Below are 12,963 nucleotides of genomic sequence, written 5' to 3'. Positions count from 1 at the left end.
GAAGACATCAGGTCCCATAATAAAATTAACTAGATACCTACCAGCAAGGATGATCTTTGAACTCTTTAGATTATTCCACTAAACCAAGGGGTGCACTTTGGGCTGATATGTACTCTTTACAAACTGTGATCTGTTCTTTCTCCCTGTAGATACTCAGTTGATGCTATTGTCTGGTGTACTCATTCTCTTTTTGGTTTCTGTCTCCTAGATAGCACCAACTGGTATATTTATGCAACCAGCTAAATGTTTTATCAACCATTCCCCATTTCCACATCAGCAACTGTTTCCTGAACATGTCAGATGAGCCTAGACTTTGTCCACACTTTGTCTCACTTCTTTTTGCAGGTTAGGTTATTTCTCATCTTTATTTATTCAATTGAAGTTCTTCTCCTCAAGGGAGACATCATTGTTTTTCCCACTGGTCCAAATCTCTGACTTCTATACCTTAGGATTTGATGATGCTTATTCTGATTCCTATAAGCCTCAAAGAACGTCTAGTTACAACTGCATCATTTAGAATTGAGCCTGAAGTACAAGAATTAAGTTTATCCTAGCTGCTCCCTCAAACTTGGGCTTTTATTCTTAGGTAGGTGATAGGATTAACCTATACCAGTAAGAACACTATGAAGCATAAAGTGGCTTCTTGCTAAATTATTTTTCGGCGAGTTGAGGACAGTGCTAAATCTCTCTAGAAAGGTCAGGTCATGTGGTGCATAAGGACAAAGATTGTGAAAGATCTGTTTCAAGTTCCCCTTTCTCCACTTTCTATTTGTATAATCGTGCACCTATCTCTCACCTTCTGTAAGCATTACTTTCATAACAATACCACACATCTGGGAATGATAATTGCTTAGATGACAAGCCAGCCTCTTCTGCAACCATTCCCTTCACTGCATTTGTATATTATTCAGATACACCTTGACCTCAAGGGATAACCTCTGTATAGTTTATGACTTCTGGGAGAATTGGGGGATGGGTAGGTTCTCAGAAAACAAAACAAAAACAAATTGCTCCAGATGAAAAGGGAATATTTAAGGAAAATGTTTATGCCCTATACCACCATCTGCTGCCATGTCAGTCACTTTGATTGTATGACTATGTGATACCAGAAGGAGCTGCAGCCATGTTATCCAGAGGGCAAGGCTGAAATTGTTTTCAGATGGCAAACCATACCCTTGATATCAGAGCTCCTCCAAACCAGCACCTTGAACCACTTAACTTCCAGTTTCTGGTATTCTTGTCATATGAAATTACTATATGCATTTATGTTAAGCATTGTTATATACACATGTACACACACACACACACACACACACACACACACATATATATATATATATATATATATATATATATATATATATGAGAGTCTTTTATGAAGAACAGATGAGACAATGCTTGCCCAGGATTTGCTAAACTGTGCCTTGTATAGTAAGGGCGGCATTTCATGAGCCAGCAGTGTGATTGTTGATTAAGTTTACAAGTGGCCTTCTAATCTACATTAGTACAATCTCACAAATTTAGCTTAATAAAGAATACCTTTCACATAACATACAATTAGAAAAGTGTAAAAGATAATATAGAAACAAAAATGAAATTAACTTATACTGAAATTGTCCTAAGGTGGAGAAAATGGGATTGATAAGACATACTTTGAGAAAAAGGTGAGATGAAGGAAAACAAACCACACAGAAGAAAAATCCCATAGGATAGAAAGGAAAGAGGGGAAAATCATAGAAATAGCAAACAAAGACTTGAATAGTGTCCTGACATGTGCCTGAAGAAGCAGAGGAGCTTGGGACTCACAGCAGAACTAAAATCCGACCTAAGACAGTCTACTCCAGAGAGAGAGAGAGAGAGAGAGAGAGAGAGAGAGAGAGAGAGAGAGAAAACTAGTAAAAAGGAGTTTATACCAGAAAAATCTGTAAATCTGAATGGAGAATTCAAATCATAGGAGACAAGCCAGAACACAGCAGCAGTAGCCTGGTTATATGTCCTTAGCCACAAAAGCCCAGAGTCCCTTTCCACTATTAAATGTTTCCATAACCTAAAATCACAATAATATATTCTTGGACAGATCATTCCTATGAAAGCTGAAAAGAGCAGAACAGGAGTCCTCATTCTTATTTTCTCTTCTAGGAAAATGTGTATGAAATAAGCAAAAGTAGAGAAAAAAGTTGTCAATTTATATATGTCTTAGCCTTTATAAATAAGGTATGTGCAGAAATATGACTTGAGAAAAAGATGCCAAATATGTTTATCTTACTCTAGATAATTATCATTTTTTTATACTTTAAAAGTATTTCTACATGTTACATTATACATAGACATTACTTTTATTTAGGGAATTCTTTTCTTGGTAAATTTTTTTTTCATTTGTTGAGAAATTTTTGTTTCTTTCTTTCTTTTCTGTGGTAATGGGTAGTGAACTTAGGATTTCATACGTGCCAGACATGTGCACAGCTATTGTGCTGTGTCTCCACCCAAGAGGCACTATTTAAAACCAGAAATATATCATTAAATAGTCTATTTTTAGTGCTTTCTCCTTGATTAACAATATCTAAACAATTATGTATAAAGAAAAAATATTTTTGAGCCAAGTTCTAATATTTTAATATAAAGGTTTATGTGTACTATGTTGTCAATTGCTTGTTGATAGAACAAACTGTGTAGTGTCTATCTCCCCTGATGGTTGGAAATGATGTTGGGCTCCTGAGTCGTGAGATCTTCAATGGTTAAGAGAGGTACTTGGCTCCCAGTAGGCACTCACTAATTGTTCAATGGTTTAGTAAGTACATAGCAATGGCTATGAATTTGTACTGTCTACACTTTGAGTGACCAATCATGAGCACTTTCAGAATTACCTAAACTGTTTTCTGATAGGTGGAGAATATACAAATTAGAAACATTCATTATTTCTACATTAGCAGAAATACCATAGAAATTACCTACCAGTTATTGAAAGTCAAAAAAAGAAATACAAAAAAATTCCACATAGTGATCTTATTTTACTGATCCTTCAGTAAGATACATTAAAACAATTTACAGTCAAGATTAACTGTAGAGAGAATATCTTGTGTATTTTATAGACACATCACCTTTCAATTAAAAAGGCTATGGCCTATGGCTTAGGCTGGAAGTAGAGGTGGGACATCTGGAAGGCAGAAAGGATTCTGGGGTAGAATCAGGAGATCCACCCAGGAAGATATGAGGAGACAGACACATGGTACCTGAGCATAGGTGACCAGCCATGTGGCAGAATGTAGATTAAAATAAATGCATTATCTTAACTTATGAGTGGAGTCAGAGAATAACCTAACTAGACAGCTAAACTATTCATAAATATAGTTTGACTCTGAGTCTTACTTCTGAGAGCATGTGGCTAGGAGGCAGAACCAGACCTAGCTTCAACAATTAACTAGCTATAGTATTTAAATAAAATGATTTATTCTGAACCTTTAGGTGTCAGTTGAGAGACTGAGAGTCAGTAAAACCAGTTGACTCTATGGCATGAGTTTGGGAGAATCTTGAACAAAACAATTTCTACTCAACATTTCTTAAAATATCTTTAACATCAAAAATACCTACTTGGATGTTAGAAGTAAAACACAGCACACTAATGGCCCAGGAAGAAGTGCGCCTTGTATCTATGTTCCTGCAGAGAGGGTAGGTGAAAGGAGAGGAGGCAGGAAAGGAGTTTTGGGGTGTGTGAAGAAGATAAATAGGGAACTGAGGAGGCTTTGAATGAGGGTGGCCCATGCTAGTGAAAGGAAGTTCTTTAAATCCAAAAGAACTGCAGCAAACCTTGTATGTTTTAAGATATGGCTCCGGGCCAGTCAGAGTGTGAGAACATTTGGGTAAGAAACAAGCTTTGTTAGGGAGTGTAACACCTCTGACAGAGTATTTATCTTGTTTCCAAGTAAAACTCCAAACACAGATGCCTTGGTTTGCCGTTGGGAAGCTGTTGAAACAAAGATCCAGTATATCTATGATTCAGCTACTTGAGAAAACCAATAAAGGCCCTAAGACTTGTCATGCTAAAAGCATGCATAGGACACTTTCAGAACAGTGCAGATCTGCCTGTGAGTCACTCATCACACATATCAGATGAAACTGGATACTTACCATCTAGCGTTTCCTTAGAGGGACCAATGATATGATGTTAGACTCATCTAGACTCACCTGTGTTCATCATCCCACCGACATTATTCTTGTGGATAATTTATGAGTAAACACATTACATTTATATTTATAGACCAATTTAGTTTCTGTTTCCCTTGCATAATTCTACTCTGCCACAGTCATTGTTGTTTGCCTACAGGAAGAAATACAATTTTATGTTAAAGTTCATAAAATACATTTAGAAAACAAACTACCAGCAAATAATCAGTGTTTCTACAACTTGACATCAATTATTTTTATTTTCATCCTTTCATAGATTTCTATATCTATTTTTTAAGGGTAGATAAAATGTCAGACTGTCCAACAGTGCTACAAATGTACAAACATGATGTTCATAAAGAATTGATATTCTGCCCTCTGTAAAGTCACAAGGGAAAATCCCTTTAGTTTAAATGAGTGGCATGACACTCATGTATTTTGCCTCTGGGATGAAATGTTTATCTCCTTGCTAACAGCCTTATTTAGACCTGAGCAAAAGTGAGGAGGAGCGACTGACTAAAGAGGCAGGAAGAGGATTGATGGGTAGGGAAAGAAAGAATTCAGGTCCTGATGACTCCACAAGACCTCTGCCCTCATCTTGAGAATTGCACTTCTATCCTCCTCATGGGCATCCCCATCTGGCCATCCTATAGCTTTCTAAGTCCACCTGTCTAAACTGACACATCAAGTCCCTTTGTCCCAGACATTATTTCTTCTGGTCTACTTCTTTATCTAGCAATCACCAAGTTAAATTCAAAACAACACCCCTTTCTTGTTTTAAATTTCGTCTCTTCTCCTGATGCTCCTTAAATTATCTATCCAGTCTAGAACTCATTTCGTTTAATGTAGGATCCATTAACCAATGATAAGTTGATTAATTTGCAGCATAAATCTGATTCAGCCATGGCTTTCCTTAAAGCTTTTCTGTATGTATAAGCATCTAGGTAGCGTTGTCAACCCTGGGCTTATAGAGGTTGGGGACCATCTAGACTCGCACAGTTCTAATCATATTAAATTTACTGCTATAAAGCATTTACTGTAATATCTGGCACATATAGCATTAATGATCAGTATTATTTGAGGCCTATTAGTGTAACTAGATTGTACCTAAGTTCTTTTATGTATTTATACGTTATATGTATGTGCTTTTATACATTAGTTTCTCTGAAAGACTTCTGACAGAAGAATCTGTTCACTTTCACGTTTATACTAAAAGACTTAATACACTACGTGAAACATACTTAATGTTTTTGGAACTAAAATGAGAGCAAACTTCTGTGTCTTGATTGGGTCCTTCATACTATTGAGAGCCTAAAAGGGTGGCTTATTTTTGTTTTCCTTCTTCTCCTATGCAAATAGAAAAATATCTCTAGTCCAGGTTGCATACCAGGAAATAGCTGCAAAGCAGAAGAAGTCCTAACTCTACAAGCTCTGGAAACTTCAGGGTCAGATTTGCATAAGAGTCTATCAACAGAGGAACATACACCATGATCTTCAATGGTGACAGTGGGCACACAGGCTGTGACCGCATTAGGAAGTATATCTGCTGCTCCAGGGTTTGAGTGAGGGTCATATAGGTGCTGGTCCACAGAGATCTAAGCAGTACAAAAGTACTAAGTGAGAGTAACAGATGGTACATGTCAAAGAATGAAAGAAGAGTGCTCTACACTTTGGTCACAGAACCAAGAGAAACCAAGCTACAGCAAGCTGAGAGCTTCATCCATAACATGTGGCATTCACAGTGTTAAATGGTGATATGCAGGCTGTTGAGGGAAACATAGTAACTCATCAAAAGTGGTATACAGTTGTGAATGTTGTGATATACAATAATAACCTCACAAGCATGAAGTACCCTTAACTGCAAACAGTGTCATTACCATTACACAGATATCCAACCACTTTCTCACTGGATTTGAGGCCAGATCCATAGAAGGGAATTGATACCTGGTTCTGTAAATCTGGCTAGAAACCTGTTCCTGGAAAGTAATAGGCATTTGAATGAAGCCCATTACTGGTGTCTGTTGTTAAATGGTCATATGTAAAGTCACTTCTAAATCCTTGCAGTTAAACCTATAAATGAGTGCAGTACACAGCATTCATTTGGGAAGCTTCTTCCTGCATAGCATAGTGGGTAATGTAGAAGTCTTTAAGTGGCCAAAGTTCCAAGAATATGTCCTGGTGGAGTTCTAAAATGGGTCAAATAAATCACCTATCACCTCCTGCAAGGCTTAGGAAACACTGAAGAATATGGAGAAGAAAGAATGTAAGATCCAAGGGATGGCTGGAATTGCAGCACAAAAATCTTTCACGTATGATGTAGCTACCGCACTATTATGCTCATGGTCTCACTGCAGCTGTGTTATCTGAATAAGACTTGCATAACACTTCGTCATGGATGGATGTGTGTCAATGAGGCCTCACTCTTCCCAGCAGGATTACTGGCAGGGGCTAGGGGAAGTCTTCAGTGTTGCAACCACTGATAAGACACCATGCTCCAGTAACTTCCCACCCTCTCTCAGACTGAAAATTCTAATTAAGTTAAGTTATAAACTAAAAGAGAAAAAAAGAAGGTTCAGAGGTAGAAATGGGAAGCAGGAGGTGGGGGGAGAGGTTTGAGAGAGGAATGAGGGGAAATGACCACAATTTGTTATATAAATGTATGAAAGTGTCAAGCAATGACACAGAAACAAGGAGTCCCAAAGGAAAGTCCCAAAATTTTATATATATAATTTTGAAGATAATGAAAAGCATCATATTTCAGGTAACTTATTACATGGGGGTTTTAAGAACATTAGCTTTACAGAAAAAATTACTGAGATGATCTTTGTCCTTGGCATTCACAGGATTGGCTAATGCAATTATGCAAAGATCAGAACATCTGATTTCCATCGGGTCAGAACTTGCTATGCCCTACTTTTCCCTGTTACTGGCTTCTAGATATTTATATCCAAGGTGCTTATTTACTTATGGTCTGAGACAGGGGAATGAAAGCCCTACATATATTATTTTGCAATGAGTTTTGCCTTAACTGCAGCTGCAATGGCATTTCTGTTGTGTCGGTTGCTGATTTGTGGTCAACCCCATAAACAGTTGGTGACTTTGTGTAGAGGGAGTCTCTCTTTTCACAAGCAGGCAAAGCATAACACGGAGTGTGGTGATTTGCGATATCCTCATGCTTGGAGGCTTTTGGTTTATTAGAACTAACTGCTCAGTATCAGGCTTCATAAGCATAATGTGGAGATGGTAGAGATGCAAGTAAAACTCTATCCTTTTCTCAAGACAGTCTTCCTCTGTTCGAGTACATATATCTTAGAATTGTGAATGCTTAACTACTCTTAATATATAATAAATCCCTGCTTGCCTGGACCTGAAGTTAAAAAGCCCTATTTCAAACTAAAATTGAAAACAACAGCATTAGTTAAAAAAAAAAAAAAAAAAAAAAAAAACTTTAGCCGTCACGTTTTTTTACAGAAGAGTAATGACCCCTTCCTCTATATCAGTGACTCATGTTGAAATAACATTGCATAATTTTCTAATGTGTCATCATAATCTTAAAGTAAGATCCTTTTTCTTCTAATCTTATTGATGTGGAAACATAATGTCCTACATTTCACAAGTTCTAAAATAGTATCTTGAGCTATAGTAATGCCAGCTAGTGGGAGAGCACCTCCACTATACACAGTGCCTTGGCATCACTGCCCAACACTGCCATATGTATATTTATGTGTGTGAATATGTATGTAAGTGTGCCTCTGTCTGTGTGTGCATCTCTCTCTCTCTCTCTCGTGTGTGTGTGTGTGTGTGTGTGTGTGTGTCTGTCTGTCTGTCTGTCTGTCTGTCTGTCTGTGTCTATGTCTCTGTATATGTCTGTATGCAATGCTTATGAGTTCCAACATTTCTGGGTGAAATTATGAAGCAGGAAAATTTTGAAAAGATTTATATGCCATATTGTAAAGCTAGAATATTGGTGTTATAAATGAAATGATATAGAGACGTTAGAAAAATTTCTGATATAAAATATACTTGATATTATTATTTTTGTTACAAGCACCCTAGCAAATACCTCCACAAGAGTGCTACTCTGATCTAATGACAGCTGTCATTGCACATGTACACATTTCTTCAAATTTCTCTTTCTTTACATAGTGAGGCCATAAAATTCATTTGTTCTCTCCTAGTTTGTTTTTATGTTATGTGACAAACACCAACACTAAAGCATGTTAGGAACAAAACATTTATTTGGCTTCTACTCAGCCATCACTGTCCATTGTTGAGGGAAATGAGGCCAGGAGCAGAGATAAAAACCATGGATGAACTATGTTTACTGGTTACTCCAATGCCATTCAGCTACCTTTCTTATACAGCCCAGGTACAGCCACTCAGGGATGGCACATCCCACAATGGGTTGAACCCTCACACGGCAGTCAGCAGTCGCAAAACATGTCTCAGAGACATGCCCAAAGGCCAGTCCAATAGAGGCAACTAACTCCTCAATTGAGGTTCCCTCTTTTCTATATGTTAAATTGACAACCAAGATGAGCTATCACAGGTTTTAAACAATTTACCAAGCTTCAATACACTTGCCCTAACTTATCATGAGTCAACAATTATTTAAGATTAATAATGTGTGAGCTGAGGAAATTTGAAAAAGAACTCACCTCAGAAGCAAGAAGACCTAGTTTGACAACTTGAATGCATAATTGAAGAAAAATGGTGGCACATGCTCATAATCTCATTGCTGAAAAGGTGGAGAGGCAGATCAAGCTCCCAGACAAAATGAGAGAACACTCTGAGAAATGGCACCCGAGGTTCACCTTGCCCTCCAGAGGTATGTGCTGTGTGACACTAGTCCAGGAGAGATGTGAACAAGTATCTTCTCACTTCACATGGGGAGTTTATGACAAACTAAAGCAAGATACCACCAAAGTCTAACCTAGGGGCCAATGTGTTTCACTGGGGTCATTTACAGAAGCATGAATGATGCAAATACATCTCCAATTCTAAAGCCCAACTCAACATTAATAAGAGCTCATGAAAGCTGGAACACAGAGCACACTGCACAGTTTGAAGACAGGTTAACAGGTTTGAGAGTGTTCTTGGCGGGTAGTTCTGTATGTTTTAACCTCTTCCATAGAACACAGCTAGTCTCTGCATCTTCTAGGTACCTAAGCTTGTCTGAAAGTGTCTTTCAGCAGTCCTTACAGCCTATGTATGACTGGGGATATAGGAACTACTGAATCTGGTCAGTTTCAAAGAATTCTTGAATTGTGTACTTTTTGAGATGGAGTATTTCACCTTCCATTACCCTTTGTCTTAATGAGAGTCCCTCTAAAATGGAAGGTCTTAATCTCAGGGGAATCTGCTACATAGTTTATGTATGAGCACTGCACATTTATGTGTATAACATACACACAGAGGTAAAATTCAAAAAAGTTCAGGGACAGATTTATAGATGAGAAAACAATCAAGAGATTTGACTTCTTAGTAATAGTGAAGAATTAAGTTAATCCCAAATTCAGTGATCATTTCTCTGATAACTTCCATTCTTTCCTGTCTGAACATGGTTGTTTGGGGTTCTGCCGTTGCTTAAGGAGCTGTTAGATTCTCAATGAGCCAAACAATAGCTGAATTTGCCAGTTCTGAGCAATAGAGGTATGAGGTCCTCAACAATCATGGTAGTCAGCTCTTCATATGACCTTGCTTCCTCAGACAAAACCTTCCCTAATGTCTTATCCATAGATAAGATTAATGTTGTTTTATATTGGGAACTGTCAAAAAGTGGGGAGAATTCTTTGGAAAGTATTCAACTAAACCTTCTCTACAGGGAAGGTAATGTAAAATGAAAATAAGTTTGTAAATAGTTCTGAAGAAATCAAAACCTTTTTACAATGAGAAAGCTGATGTTTGGTATGTTAGGAAAAGACAGTAATCTTTGTTTAGATGAGATTATGAAATAATTTTTTAACATGCCACTCTGTTGTGATCCTAGAGTAACTATGTCATATTATGTTTTCTGTGACTTGTTTTATATACAGAAGGAGCAGAGCATTGCTAAGGTTTGAAGATAGCTCAGTTTCAAAATGTCAGGGCAGCTGAACGTCCACTCATGTCCATTCTGATAGGCAAGCAGTAACGCTTTCTGAAATGGCAAACTCAATATGCATTCAAAGATTAAATAACCTGATGAAGAGTTACAAAAGATGGTGCTGATTCTCACCAGCTCCCTCGCTTCATCATTTTAAGGTTGGTTCTCAGTACTTTTGTGGTTTTCCAGTTGAGTTGGTGTTTGATTGACCGTTTGCATGGGAGGATGCTTGTATTTAATACATATGGTTTTGTTCTTATATAGGATCTTTGTAATATGTCTTTTAATTTTTAATTAAAGGTATGAATATACAGATTTTTAATTTTCCTTCCTTTATTAATGGGCTAATTAATGGGCTATTTATTCTTTTTAACTTCATCCTGATCCAGTTACAATAATTTTTATTTCTCAAGAAATAATAGCCGGGCGTGGTGGCGCACACCTTTTTTTTTTTTTTTTTTTTTTTTTTTTTTTTTTTTTTTTTTACATTTCAAATGCTATCCCGAAAGTTTCCCATACCCCTCCCCCCACCTCTGTTCCCCTACCCACCCACTCCCACTACTTGGCCCAGGCCTTGCCTTGTGCTAGGTCATATAGAGTTTGGAAGACCAAGGAGCCTCTATTCCCATTGATGGCCAATTAGGTCATCTTCTGCTACATATGCAGCCAGAAACACAAACCCCGGGGGTACTGGTTAGTTCCTGTTGTTGTTCCCCCTACAGGGTTGCAGCCCCCTTCAGGTACTTGGGTACTTTCTCTAGTTCCTCCATTGGGGACCCTGTGTTCCATCCAGTAGCTGGCTGTGAGCATCCATTTCGGTGTTGACCAGGCACTGGCATAGCCTCACAAGAGGCCGCTGCTTGTGGACGTTGTACATCGTGGTGCGCACTAGGCTCCGCACCACGATGTACAACGTCCACAAGCAGATCTGCTTATCAGTGAGTACATATCTAGTGACTTCTTTTGTGATTGGGTTACCTCACTAAGGATGATATCCTCCAAATACATCCATTTGCCCAAGAATTTCATAAATTCATTGTTTTTAATGGCTGAGTAGTACTCCATTGTGTAAATGTACCACAGTTTCTGTATCCATTCCTCTATTGAGGGACATCTGGGTTCTTTCCAGCTTCTGGCTATTATAAATAAGGCTGCTATGAACATAGTGGAGCAAGTGTCCTTATTACCAGTTGGAAGATCTTCTGGGTATATACCCAGGAGAGGTATAGCAGGATCCTCCGGTAGTACTATGTCNAATTTTCTGAGGAACCGCCAGACTGATTTCCAGAGTGGTTGAACAAGCTTGCAATCCCACCAGCAATGGAGGAGTGTTCCTATTTCTGGTGGCGCACACCTTTAATCCCAGCACTCGGGAGGCAGAGGCAGACAGATTTCTGAGTTTGAGGCCAGCCTGGTCTACAAAGTGAGTTCCAGGACAGCCAAGGCTATACATAGAAACCCTGTCTCAGAAAAAAAATTCCCATCCTTTTAGATTCTTAAGTACCATCTGTTGTAACTTCTTCTTTCCACTTTAACATTATAAGTTCTTGTCTTTTTCCTTAATTTTTAATTTGCATTGCTTATGACTTGTCTGATTTGCAACTTTTTCTTAATTTTAAATATTATTTTAAAAATAGTCCTTTGTTAATTCTTTGAGAATTTTATGTAATGTATTTTGATCACATTCATTCCCTCATCCTGATATCCACTCCTATGTCCTACTCTATTCACTCTTTCTGTGTCTCTGTCTCTCTCTGTGTTTCTCTCTCTCTCTCTCTCTGTCTGTCTCTCTATCTCTCTGTCCCTTTCTTTTTCCTTCTTTCTCTCTCACCTAAAACCTAAAGCAATAGATACAAGTCCCTGCTGTTGCCCAAATCCTTCAAAGACCTTGGAAGAACAGCTTTCAACTTCATATGGAAATACACAAAAATTCTAGGATAGCTAAAGCAATCCTTAACAATAAAAGATCTGCTGGAGGTCTCACCATTTCAAATTTAAAGCTGTACTACAGAGCTGTGGGGAAAAAAACCACCAAACAAACAAACAAAAAACTCAGACTCCATGATCAATGGAATTGAATTTAAAACTCTGATATATACCCACACATCTATAGATACCTAAATTTTTTTTAAAATAAAGAAGCCAGACAAACACACTGGAAAACAGACAGCATCAGCACCAAACGCTGCTTGACAAACTGAACGTAGGAATGTAGAGGAATACAAATAGATTCATACTCCATACCCCACACAAAATTCAAGTCCTAATGGATTAATGACCTCAACATTAAACCAGATACACTGAATCTGATAGAAAAGAAAGTGAGGGATAACCTTGAACAAATTTGTATAGGATACAACTTCCTGAACAGACACCAATAGCACAGACACTATGGTCAACAGTTAATAAATGGGACCTTAAAAAATTGAAAAGCTTCTGTAAGGCAAAGGCAGCATTAGTCAGACAAAGTGACAGCTTACAGAATGGAAATTTTTTTGCCAGCTCCACATTCACCAGAGAACTAATAACCAAAATATATAAAGAACTTGAAAAACTGGATATCATAAAAACACATGAATTTTAAAATGGGGTATCAAATGTTTAGATCTAAATATACAAAACTTGGTACTGGATTGGCTACGAGGACTGACCTCTCTGGAGGATAATGACTAATAAATTACTGGAATCCCTTAATGTCTCTACAACTCAGAATTAAA

Source organism: Mus pahari, chromosome 5, assembly GCF_900095145.1.
Source record: "Mus pahari chromosome 5, PAHARI_EIJ_v1.1, whole genome shotgun sequence".
Classification (NCBI taxonomy): domain Eukaryota; kingdom Metazoa; phylum Chordata; class Mammalia; order Rodentia; family Muridae; genus Mus; species Mus pahari.
The sequence above is the reverse complement of the archived record's forward strand: the minus strand, read 5'-3'. Positions refer to the sequence as shown.